Consider the following 12265-nt stretch of genomic DNA (forward strand, 5'->3'; position numbering starts at 1 on the left):
ACAGTGAGCATGGTACAATGCCGGTGCAAGCGCCTTAGCCCAATCTTCTGCAAAGTGCGGAGCCTGCTCCTTCGGTACTGTGTGCGCAGAAAGCAGTGAGGATCACCTCCTACCCTTGTGGAGCAGCTAAGACAAAAGGTGGGGGCCAATTGACCTCCGCCAACAAAATATCATAGGTAGTCATTAGATTTTCCCCCCAAAAAACTTTTATGGTACGTTCTATGTCACCTTCAATTACAAGGACAATTTCATAAAGTCTTTCAGATGGAGCCACTCTAGTGTCAGCTGTCTCAACCACAACAAAGGTGTCAGTCGCTGTCACCCTCAGTAGTGGACGCAGCGCCTCTCGAACGATGGTAATCTCCGCCGCGCTGTCCAGCAACGTCAGTGTCCATGTCAGATTCCGAAGCTGCATTCTCACTATCTGTGGCATATCTCGCTGTTACTGCAGCAACTTTCTTCTTCTGAAACTGGGGCCTTTGACGCGGTGTCTCATCCTGCTTGCTTTTTCCGTCAGTATTGCGAGGCTGCTCACGGCTCTGTTGGGCACCTTGACCTCTGCCCCCCCCTCCTCCACCGGTGGCTGTTACTGATGTTTCCTGCAAAGAGAGAGGAGAACATTGTTCAGGGACCTGAAACCTATCAGGTGACTTAACAGTACTGCAGTCACGTAACACATATTTACCCTCAACAGGGGCAGGTGTAGGTGAAGCCGGATGGGACCCCTGTTTCTGTTGCTGCTTACCATGGTTTTTGTTCTTACTCCAATTTTGTTTCTGAACTTTTGGGCGGTCATCCTTATCAGATGACGCTTGTTGAGTTTGCTGCTGTTTCTCTTTCTTAGCGAAAGGCTTAACGCCTAAACTAGTATGGCCTACGGTCTTTTAAGCCTCCGTAATAATTTTCAGTAATTGACAGGGTTTGTCGGCGTTGGGGACATCGCGCAGAGCATTAGAGACTTGGAAACTTACCGCATCCCCCTTGACATTTACAAGGACGAGATCGCGTACCATATCAAACGCTCCCACGTGTCGCATTCCCAACTCCACAGCCACCTCTGGTCCGTGCTCATCCTGAACACGCTTGATCACAGAGGGCAGAACAGTCATTAACGGGATGCCAGCGCACCTAGTATAGACTGCCACAAAATCACCCCCCAAGTTGTACATTCATTTACGTCAGGCACTAAGTCTTTCTGCAAACTATCAGTGAGGATCCTGTGTTTCTCAACAGGACTAGTATTCGGGAATACTGCTTCCAGTTGGTCGAATTTCTCGGCAAGCCAAAAAGGCATCTCTTCCTTATCCTGGGGACGCTTGCCCATGACCGCATTAACCATGACGGGACTAAGCTTCAGCCCGCCACTGCCATCTGGATGCGCCGCACCACCCGGGGCCCCACTCGGGAGGTTGCGGGTAATGTAATGAACCAGACCCCTAATAACTGCTATTGCAGAGGCATATAGGGGTCACAGTTGCTGAGCTGTTAACTGCCCCGCCAGAGGATGCGGGGTGTAAGCAGCTAAAACAGGCCAAGTAGCACCTGGAATCACAACGGCCCTTGTCTGACCACTGTAATAACAAGTGGGAGGGGCCATTAAACCAAACGTCATGCTGCGAAGCAGAAATTGGAATTTCTACTGTCCGATATGGATCGTATGCTGCAGGAGCATCAGGTGGGGTGTAAGTGTGAAAAACACCAGTACCAGCATCTACAGCGGGAAACGTAACCCATGAGTAATACAACTCAAACGGGTATGCTGCGTCAGCTGACACCACAAAAACCACCGCCTATCCCTCTAAAGAAACAGGGTATTCCTGCAAGTGATTCCGTACAGCCACACGACTGTGTGCTGGAATATCAACCGCAGCCATATCGAAACAGTAACAGAAAAGTACAATGCAATACAAAAAAGGCACAACTCGGTAGTAATTCAAACAGAAAACCTTTTTAAATTATCAAGCTTGAAGAAACCTTTGTATCTATAGGTAGGTTTTATCCGTCACTACCGTCAACCGGAAAGAATAGTGAGGGGGTCGTAGACTGATGTAAGCACTACTCAAGTGTCTCACAATAAGACCACACTCGGTAGCGCCATGTTGCAAGGATTTCTGCTCATACACAGAACTGTGCACAGAGATTTAGGACATTAGTGAATTGTGGTGTACCAGAAACTCACCTCAGTACCTAGAAACCCCAACCAGCTAGAAAACAGTGTCACATTTGCTCTTCGTCCTATAGCAAAGTAACCAATGATTAGACAACCTAGAACATGCGACTTAGGACCATCTCAGGAATGGTGGGAAGTGAGAACACTCTTTTGTTATTCTCTAATACCAGTCCACAACAGGAGTAAAAAAGAGACACAGTAAGGTTAAAATATTTATTTTAACGACGTGATCTCAAGCGCAGGATTTAAGTAAACATAAGCAGACATATGATTAAGAATAATATGGTCAGCATGGTTACAACTCCATAAAATACAAAAGGAGGAATCATATTACAACTATGCAAACAGGTGATACTGCGCCTAGGTTAAGCACCCTCCCTATATAGGAACTATGTATTATATTATGTTTTGGGGGACCCCATTACCTTTCCGCTCAGTAAGTGTAAATTACATCTGGATCGGCTAGTCTCTCTGCATCCCTGGAATCTTCCAAGTGTGTGAAATAATGGCAAGTGACAAGCTATGATAAAGGCGCCAGAATCTTGCTCTGCTTGCAGCTGCCAAAATGTTGTGTCTAGAATGTATTACACGGACAAGCCGATAAACAGGATCACATGTTATGATAACCTTGACAGCTCAGCACTCACTGTACAGACTGGGGGCACGATGTATGTCCAGAGATGCCGAAAAACAAACCCTTTCTCATGTATAGACCTTCGTGAAAGCTAACTTTGCAAAAACAGCTAAGCAATATTGTGTGCAAAAAGCAGCAAAAAGTAAAATGGCGTTTAAACTTCTAATAAGCCATGCTAACTTAACATGCACGCAAAAAGAGGCCCCTAAACCACACTACAGGCAGTCAGGGCTTCTCGGGGAGTTCCATGTTGGTGCAAAATCACTATAGTATGGTATTCCTAGTGTCACCTAACATGATACCATAACTTGCACGCTGCTTCCAACATCCTCACCTAACCTTCTAAAAGTACTTTTGGGTTTCCAAATGTAATAGATGACCGCCATCGTGGGGCCCGTTCTTTGTCTGGGCTTTAAGAAGTGGGGTAAAGGAGGAATCGCACAATAATAGGGGTCCTATATTTTTCAGCTGGCAAGCTCGACAATAAAGAAAGATGTCTGGACTTGTGATCCCCCATGACATTTTTTACTACATAGCTTTCTTCACATGATTCTAACCCCCTTAGATGACACTACTTATCTCCTCCTGTATTTTCATAAACAACTCTGGCTTGAAAGCAAAGGGTATTGCATTAAAGATAAAAGTACATTCAGGAGACATTTTCAAAATGTTAGATCTTCCTAGAAAACAGATTGGGAGACATCTCCAAGCTCTGATTAACCTCCTAGTTCCCAACATTACTTTACTAAAATTTACTTGAACCAATTTATGTGGATCTTCCACCACCTGGATTCCTAAATACCCTATTTCTTGCTTTACCAGGGGACTATTACAGCAAGTATTTCATTCCATAGTCTGTTTTTTGCTGATTAAACAAGTAGCTGGAGACTTACCCAAAGTTTTCCAAGGTACTCAGAATCAATGGAAGGGACCTTCCAAGTCACTCGTATACACCACTAAATCATCCGCATAAAAAACACTTCTTTCTCCCATCTGTTCTACTCAAAGAGGATGGTGTCTGGTTTTCCCTAATTTTGTTTACCAAGGGCTCGATATATATAGATTAAAAAGTAAAGAGGACAGTGGACACCTCTATATTTATCTATGTGGTGAGATTTCTGCCCAGTGGGTCAACAGGTTAGGCCACAGCTGACGCACATCTAAGAGTTTAGAGGTTTGGGAGCATTTGTATACTGAGCAAAATAATGGGTAAACCCTTTATAGTTTTAGTCTTTGAAAAGTAAATGTCCAGTGATTAGGCTCTTAATTCAATCCTTGGAGGGGTGATTTCAACCAAGCCAAGAACGTTTTCCCCCACAAATAAGGTTGTTTTTTGTATCTTGAGACCAGTATCTCTACAGATTGAGCTCCTTTCGATCTCTGAGCTGAACTAATGAGGACGAAACAAAAAAAAACGGTTACTAGGGAGCAAACCTGGAATATAAATCCTCTGTATGCCCATTGTTGTTCATTGTAGTGGTCTTTTCTACTGGGGAGGGGGTACTTTACTGAGTACTTAGGTACAGCTACGCAGCCAGGGGTTGCTTTCATTAGGGTAGCCAACATCCCAGGCGACTATCACCTGTAGTCTGATCGAAGAAGTAATTACTGAACAGTCCTAGGTGTCAAGATATCCTACCTGTGAGCAAGCAAAGACGCCTGCAGGTGGAGTGGAAGCGACTGCTGTAGTTGATCCTGGCATAGGGTTAGTTCAACATTCACTCAGGAAGTGCACCGAAGGGCTCGTGGTACTGCTGGAGGGGGCAATGTGACCTTTTTCATTTATCTTTATCGTAGCCGCCAGGCAATGCAAGCAATGTGTCCTTGTGGTGAGTGTGAATGAAGTCAGAATAATTGTTTGCTGGTGGACTGTGTGCCTTACAAGTGGACTGTGTGACCCCCAACACTGCTAAGTGCGTCATTGGGTTGTAGCCAGTCCAGAAGTTTAAGTGACCCGTGAGGTGCCTTGGGTGCACCTCGTGAAGAATCAAGGTCATTCCCCTCTGGGCACTGTGTGACCAAGATAGCGCCTGACATCCACCGTGCCAAAGAATCATCTGCTGGCATATGGCTGACACTATCAACACGAAGCACCAAGAACTCACTGGAGTGTGAAAATGAGTCACATTATGAATCAAGTTCCCATTGGAGCGCCGGAGTGAGCTGTGATCTGCAGACTGCTTGTGAGAGGTCTGCAGACCTAGGCCAGAGAGCACTGATTGCTCTAGTTCAAAAGAGGCAGGGGAGTACAAGCTGCACCCACCAATCTACCACTAACGCTTAATCTGAGCGGGTAGCCCACCGACAGGGGCAGGTGGAGGACTAAGCAGAAACTCATACAACACAACGTTTCTCACCCATACACCCAGTATTGTGCATTATTGATTAAGTAGTGGAATTCTATGTTTTCTTTGTAATAACGTACTTGTCTTTGCTACAAAGAGAAGCACTGGCCTGGACATTGCTCTTGTTGCACTGTTGGAGGTGGTATTTATTCATGAGCCTGAGTAACCCCCACATTACCTCCCTGAGATGCCTGGGACTGCTCACCCTTGCTACTACTGAGAGTCAAGTGCGAAAAGGGTTGTACATGGCCCAGTTTCTAGAGCCTTTGTATGGCAGACCCCGAGACAGCAGTGGTAAAAGCCCTCAATTCCCATGGTTGTGACTAAATAACCCCTGTGTTCCTCGTAGCCTTCTAAACGGGGTCTGACAGTAGTGTGTGGATGGATACAAGTGTGTAAGTACAGTGGAGCTTATGTGGGCCACACTACACTCCCATAAGACTGCTTATACAGCATCACAGTGAACATGTTCTGCACATAAGAAAAGTCGTAGGCTAAAAAGTATGAGAACAGATGCATTCACATATATGGATGCCTACTGTAACCAACTGATTTATTGTGATGGGTGTGAGTACTCACAGGTAATAGCTCCACAATTATCTCCTTAATGGGAATAAAGTTCCCCATTGTAGGAATTGACTTTCTCAGGGTAGTGAAGCACCGCAATGCAATGCCTACTCAGAAGAGGTAGCGTGGGCCAGTCATTCCAATTTGATGGCATGCAATGACGACACTCAATAAATGATTGCCCAGCCATTGCTTTTTCTTTCAAAAAGGAAATATACATCTTTTACGCACACTACTAAATACTACACATTACATTACAAATATAAATATCAGGTAGATGGAAATACTTTTTGTGACATTCTCTTATCAAATTTCACCCCTAATGGATGCTGAACCTCATAATCACAAAGTCTGCCACCAATATCGGATGTAACATCAATCTACAATGGGCTGCCATTATCTACAAAGCAGCCTAATGGCTTTGTCAAGGGGTCACAACATCTATATATAGGCATTCCTACTGGCTTTGTTAAGGGGTTACCACAATCATAAAAACAGAAATCACATGTTAGGGTTCGTTATTAAAACCAATAAAACCCAGAACCTCATTCAAATGCAATCATTATAAATACAAGCACTGTATTGATGGTAATAACGACCCTGAAAAAATTGTTGTGCAGTCAAGCTATTTATTTAGAAAAGGAAAATTACATTTATTATAAACACACCATTAAATATTACACACTAAATTACAAAGATATACATAGGGTAGATTAAACATACCATTGATCGCATTGTGCAATAACATTTGGTCCTTGCAGGGTCATGACCTTCATAAATCACAGCACTCTCCACCTATACCAGCCAGGACATCACAATATGTGGGGTTATCACTTTAAATAAAAAATGTCTATTGGCTTTGCAAAAGTGCCATCACAATACACATAGAGAAAACCTAGTAGCTTTATGAAAGGTGCACCACATTAAAAGGCAAACAAACCACATATTAAACATCATCACTCTCTCACTATAAACATGAATCGAGTGTTAATGCAATCTTTAATGTAATTCAAGCATTGTTAATAAAGTATTTTAACAATGATCAACATCAATGTGAGCATAAAGGGTTAATACAGAATCGAAAATAAACGTAAAATGTGTGTGTCTTTTAAATCCGATAGAGACATCTAGCCTAAGATTCCTTATGTTTGAACTTCCAGGCGTCAGGCTGGATCCGGAATATTTTTCTTAGCAGTACCTCTGTGCTGCGGTAGGTGATGTTGTCGACTCCACGTGACGTAGTCAGCGTCGTGTTCGTCGTCGTTGTGACGTCCCCATCGCCAATTTAACCGCCATTCTGACGCGCTGACATCCATTCTTTACTTTCTGCTCCAGCCAGCCACGATCCATTAAAGTGAGCTACTCCCTGTCATTTTTTGACAGACTTTTGTGACCTTTTGTTGACCTCTTTTGGTGTGCAGGAGTCATGTCGAGTAAGATGTTGATGTTCAAGCCGTATGGTGCCTGTCACCACGCCATGTTGGTCACAGACCCCCACTTAGTGTGTCTTCGGGGTCTGGAGCGCGACCAAGGCTCGAAGTTGTGCTCTGCCTGCTAGGCCATGGCGCAGAAGGCTTTGAGGGAGCAGTCCCTAAAGCTGCTTGCGGCCCGGCATCCAGCACAACAGAGGTTGCCTGGCACCACAGCGGCACTACTGGCCCTGGAGAGACCCATCTTTGTCTTGGGATTCAGGTGGTGCTTAGTCCTTAGTTATTCTTGCAGGACTTCAGATGATGTCTCTTCCCAGTTGGCCATTTCCTCTGCTGCCGTCACCTGCCAGGTGCAGGAACTTCTTTCATGTTACTTTGTATTTGCGCATCTTCGCATAGCAATAGGTTGTTCAAGTTTATTTATGATTATAAGCTATAAGGAGTTTTTCCGTCTCTTTGGTTTCAAGTTCTGCATTACCTTCCAAGATATTCCAGTATCCTAAAGTCGTTTTATTTTATTCAGCTTCATTGAGCTAGGTATGCTGTAATGAATTTCAAAGACTTTTTCTTTTATTGTATGATTGATCTCAAGGCCTCATTCCTATTTATGGTCCTAACGCTTCCTTATGCTTTTTTCAAGGTCAGCTTTGCTTATCATCTGCTATGTAATTTGTTTTTATGTTCTCCACTTCCTACTTCTTATAAATTTCATTATCTGGGATGATTCTTTAGTTGCTTATCAGTTGACTGCATGATAACGGTTGACATAAATCCCAAGGGTGAAAGCTGTAGTGCCTGAACATGCAATTTCGGTCTGTTGTTTCATGTATAAATCCTTCTTTTAACTTGTCTTCTCCAATGCAGATTGTGGAATAAAAAAGGGTTTACTTCCAGTGCACCCTCTTTCAAAATCATTCTAATAAAATGAAGAACTTCTTGCGTCTTCAGGCTATGTGCCCTTCCATATTTCAAAAAACGCCTTCCATGAAGCACCACCATCACTCTACTTTCTCATCCGATAGCATATGTGTGTGGACGTTTCTGTTCATAAAAATGAATAAATATACGTGCATATTTTGCTGCAGTATTGCTTCCCGCTACAAAATTCCTACGGTGTGCAAATAGAATGTTTGAATAAAATTAAAATGGTTGTAAAGAATCAGTTCCAAGAGGGCAATTGTCAGAAATCGAAAACATATTTTGGGGAATGGGAGAACCCCTACCAACTCACTAAACCCAATATGTTTGGATTGAAACCCAGTTTTGAGAGAATTTCTGCTGAACCCCTGGTAGCCATGCAGGCAATCCCCAGAGTAGAGCATGCTAAGATCAAAGTGTACTAACAATTTCAAAGTAATCAACACAACACAATAACATTCCGAAACCAATTTAGAACACTAGAGAAAATGTAATGAGCAAAAAGGTACCACGATCATCAAAATAGGTCAAGGGGAACCAGAGATATGGATTTTTAAAGTTTTAAGGCAAAAAGTGCAGAGAAAGATGTATAAAACGGAAGAAAAACACGTTTTCAGTAGATTGGGACCTAGGTGAAATTTCAGGTTGACAGTAATGGAGCGGTGGTTGGGCAACCAAGTGGGTTGTCCCAGTCAAAGGTTCAGATGTAATCTCCAGCTGCTGGGAAAACTTCTTCTGATCAGTGCTGCTGCTGCCCTAGCTCCTCAGGGAAGACGTGTAAGCACCAGTTCCCTCTCCAGCCAGGTCTACTGCATGGTTCTGTCCTTCTTAGTCTGCTCAACCCATCTAGAGTCCTTCTGCAGTTTGAGTTTCTGAAGCACGTAAGCTGGAGGACAAGTGCTTGATCCTTGGAGAGCAGTTACAGTCCTGTGGTGCCAGCAGGTGTGAGGAGTCCTTGAGTCCTTGTGTGCGTTCTCTTCTTCCAGCAGGAACCAAGATTCCTCTTCTAGCATATCTTTGGTCATCAGTCAGAGTCTTCCCATGTCCAATAATGCTCTGAGATAGTGCTTGTTCAAGTGCCACATTTATTCTGTTCACTAGCCAGTGGTTAGAGAAATTCTACAGTCCAAACCTAAGAACTTTCTTTCAGTCCTCCATCTCCTTTTGAAGAACTTCCTCTTTGCCTTACAGTAAGCATGGGCGGATTTTGCGGATTCGCAATCCGCGAATTTGCGGATTTGCGAATTTGCGGATTGCGAAAATCCGCAAAATCCGCGAACTCTCGCGGATTTTGCGGATTTTTTTTGGGGTGTGTGTTCGCACGGGTTTCTGCAAGTTCGCGAGGGTTTTGTACAATTTCGCAAATTGCGAACTTACTTGTCGGGTCGCCAGTTTTGCGAACTTGTTGTTTCTACGTGCCCAGCCTGTTTGCAAGGCTTTCTTCATCACTGCCACCCTCTGTCACCACTGGCACTCTCTTTGTTCACCCATGCCACCCTCTGGCTCACCCATGTCACCCTCTGTGTCATCACAGCACCCTCTGGTTCACCAGTGTACATTATTGGGGCAAAGCAAAGCACTGCCATCCTCTGTCAACACTGGCACTCTGGTTCACCCATGCCACCCTCTGGCTGGCACACCCATGCCACCCTCGGTGTCATCACAGCACCCTCTGATTGACAAGTGAGTGTACATTATTGTGGCAAAGCAAAGCACACCTGCTAAGTGCTTTAAGTTTTGCAAACAACAACACCTGCCCTGCCCCAACTGACATTAATGAAGGCTGGCACCTGCTTGTCTGCTCCCTTTCCTTTTTGTTGCAATGTAATTTTTTTTAACAGGATGCAATGGCATACTTGTAACTATTCTGTGACTGTCAGAGCAGGGTCACACAATAGTTGCAAGTAGGCAACCGGATTCTGGAGGGCCCCTTCAGGAAGCACTACAGGGAAATGGTTACAAATGATGAGCTCGAACTTTTGCACCTGCTCGTTGGTTTTGCTTTTGCAAAACTCGTTTTTCGGTAATTTCGCCCTATTCGCGAGGCGCGGCGTCGTGCGAACTCGACCGTGGAAGACGCGAACTCGTGCGAGTTACCCCAAGGTTGAGTACGGGCGCCGCCATTTTGTTTACGTGACGTATTTCCGTTTCCGCCCGCTATGTGTAATCTCGCGGAATGAGCGCATTGCGAATGCAAGTTCGCACGAGTTCGCGAGAGAAATCGCGTGCGAACTTACTTACGCGCACGTGATCGGGCCGCCATCTTGTTTTTCATTCATTCCTATGTGTCTGGGCATGGTGTTTCTATCCTCTATATCTCTGCCATCTTTTGCTTGTTTTTATATTTTATTTTGATCTATTTAACTTTTTTTCTATCCCTCTAGTTTTCTAGGTCTAAAATGTTGTGTTTTAGGCTACTTTTGTTTACTTTTCAACTACTTTTTTAAACTTTTATTTTCTTCTTCCCTAGTTTTATTCTTTTTCATTTTGTCTCCTTGTTCCTAACACCTGCCCAGACCATGGTGAAGACAGGTGTGAAGCTGCCCAAGACGGGCCCCGCAGCCCGTGCCCGGCTCCCGTGTGGCCGTTTGAGGGCGGAAATGGTTGTGCCCAGGGAGATCTTCAGCCCTGAGGAGGTGGGCGCACTCGTTTTTTATGTACAGCGCCGCCTCCCCAAGACCATCGCGGCAGGCGGCAGGATCGCTGGTGGCTACACCAACCGCCAGGAGCGACGGAAGCGGTGGGAGCAGGTGTGCCGGGCCCTGTTTCAGATCTCGGGGGTCCAGCGCACCTATAATCAGGTGACCCACCGCTGGACCGATATCCTGGACCGAGAGCGCGACCTGCTCGACGTGCTGGGAGTGGAGGTCCCCGGGCTTGGTGAGTAGTAGTAACAATTTTTTAATCACTCACTACTCTGTTTTTTCTCCTGCTCTGTGTGTTATATTGCAAATGTTTGCTTTAACTTTTTTACAAAGAGCAATAATGCTGCCGATTACATTGATAGGAGAGGTAAATTAATATTTCAAAATCTTCTGTGCATTTCAGGTGCACTGCTCTCCTTCTCTGTGGCGGTGCCACTGCTTATTTGTTTTCTATTTTGTGTTCATTTTATTGGGCTGAGTAATGTATGAGTGTACTTTACAGAACTGCGTAATGCTAGACACAAAGGGGCAGATTTACAAGTCCCTTGCGCCACGTTTACGCTGCCTTACCTGACGCACAGCGACGTAAACGTGGCGCATCCCTGCAAGTCATGTACAACGTGATGCATCTAGGGAGATGCGCCACGTTAAGGCCTGGGCCTGCGCCACAATGGATGCGTTCCCACGCAGGGGGGTGTGGCGGTCAGGCAGCTGTGCGCCTCGCAAAAGTGCCTGCGTGAAATCTACAAGATTTAACGCAGGCACTTCCGCGACGCTGCTACGTCAATTCTTTATGCCTGCTTGCTTGAAGCAGGCGTAAGGACTGATGCGGTATGTTGAGTATTGGGCAGCCCTGAGCATTGCTAGAGTTGTATCGCGCCTGTGACGCGACTCTAGAGATGCGCCCCTCTTTCATCACGAGGTGCGTCACGCATCTGCCTACCCTTGCGCCAGGGTTTGCCGCATTGTAATTGCAGCGCATCTGCCGTGACGCAAGGTTAGTTTTGCGTTAAGCATTTCTTCTGGTGCACCTCTGGAGGTGTGCAGCCCAGAACTCGTAAGTATGCCCCTAAGTGTCAGATTAGCAATTACCTGCGCATCCCTGCAAAGTGTGCGGCATGCCAGCACCACCCATGGTGCGCCGTATTTACAATGCGGCACACCATGGTCCCAAAACGTCACCGAAGCGTTACGCATCGGTGCCGTAAAGGCGGCTCATTGATGGAGTTGCGTTGCAACGATGGCGCAGCTCCAGCAATGCTGCGTCAAGCCGTACGTCTGCTTCATGCAGGCGCAGGGTTTCAGTGATGCATCATTGTCCTAAATGACTGATTGAAATGTTATATATTCCCCATAGCCACTTTTAGCATGCGTTCCTACGCAGGAACGCCCTCCCTTGCGCTGGAACGCTCCCTTATGGCGCAGGTCTTTAGAATGGGATGCATCTCCCATATGCGTCACGTTGTTAATATACGCCACACCATGGCGCCTCTCTTGTTGTGGCGCTGCGTCACAAAAGTGACGCAAGAACGGAGCAAAAGAGCTGCAAGGGGCTT

This window comes from Lissotriton helveticus, chromosome 1_1, assembly GCF_964261635.1.
Source record: "Lissotriton helveticus chromosome 1_1, aLisHel1.1, whole genome shotgun sequence".
NCBI lineage: Eukaryota > Metazoa > Chordata > Amphibia > Caudata > Salamandridae > Lissotriton > Lissotriton helveticus.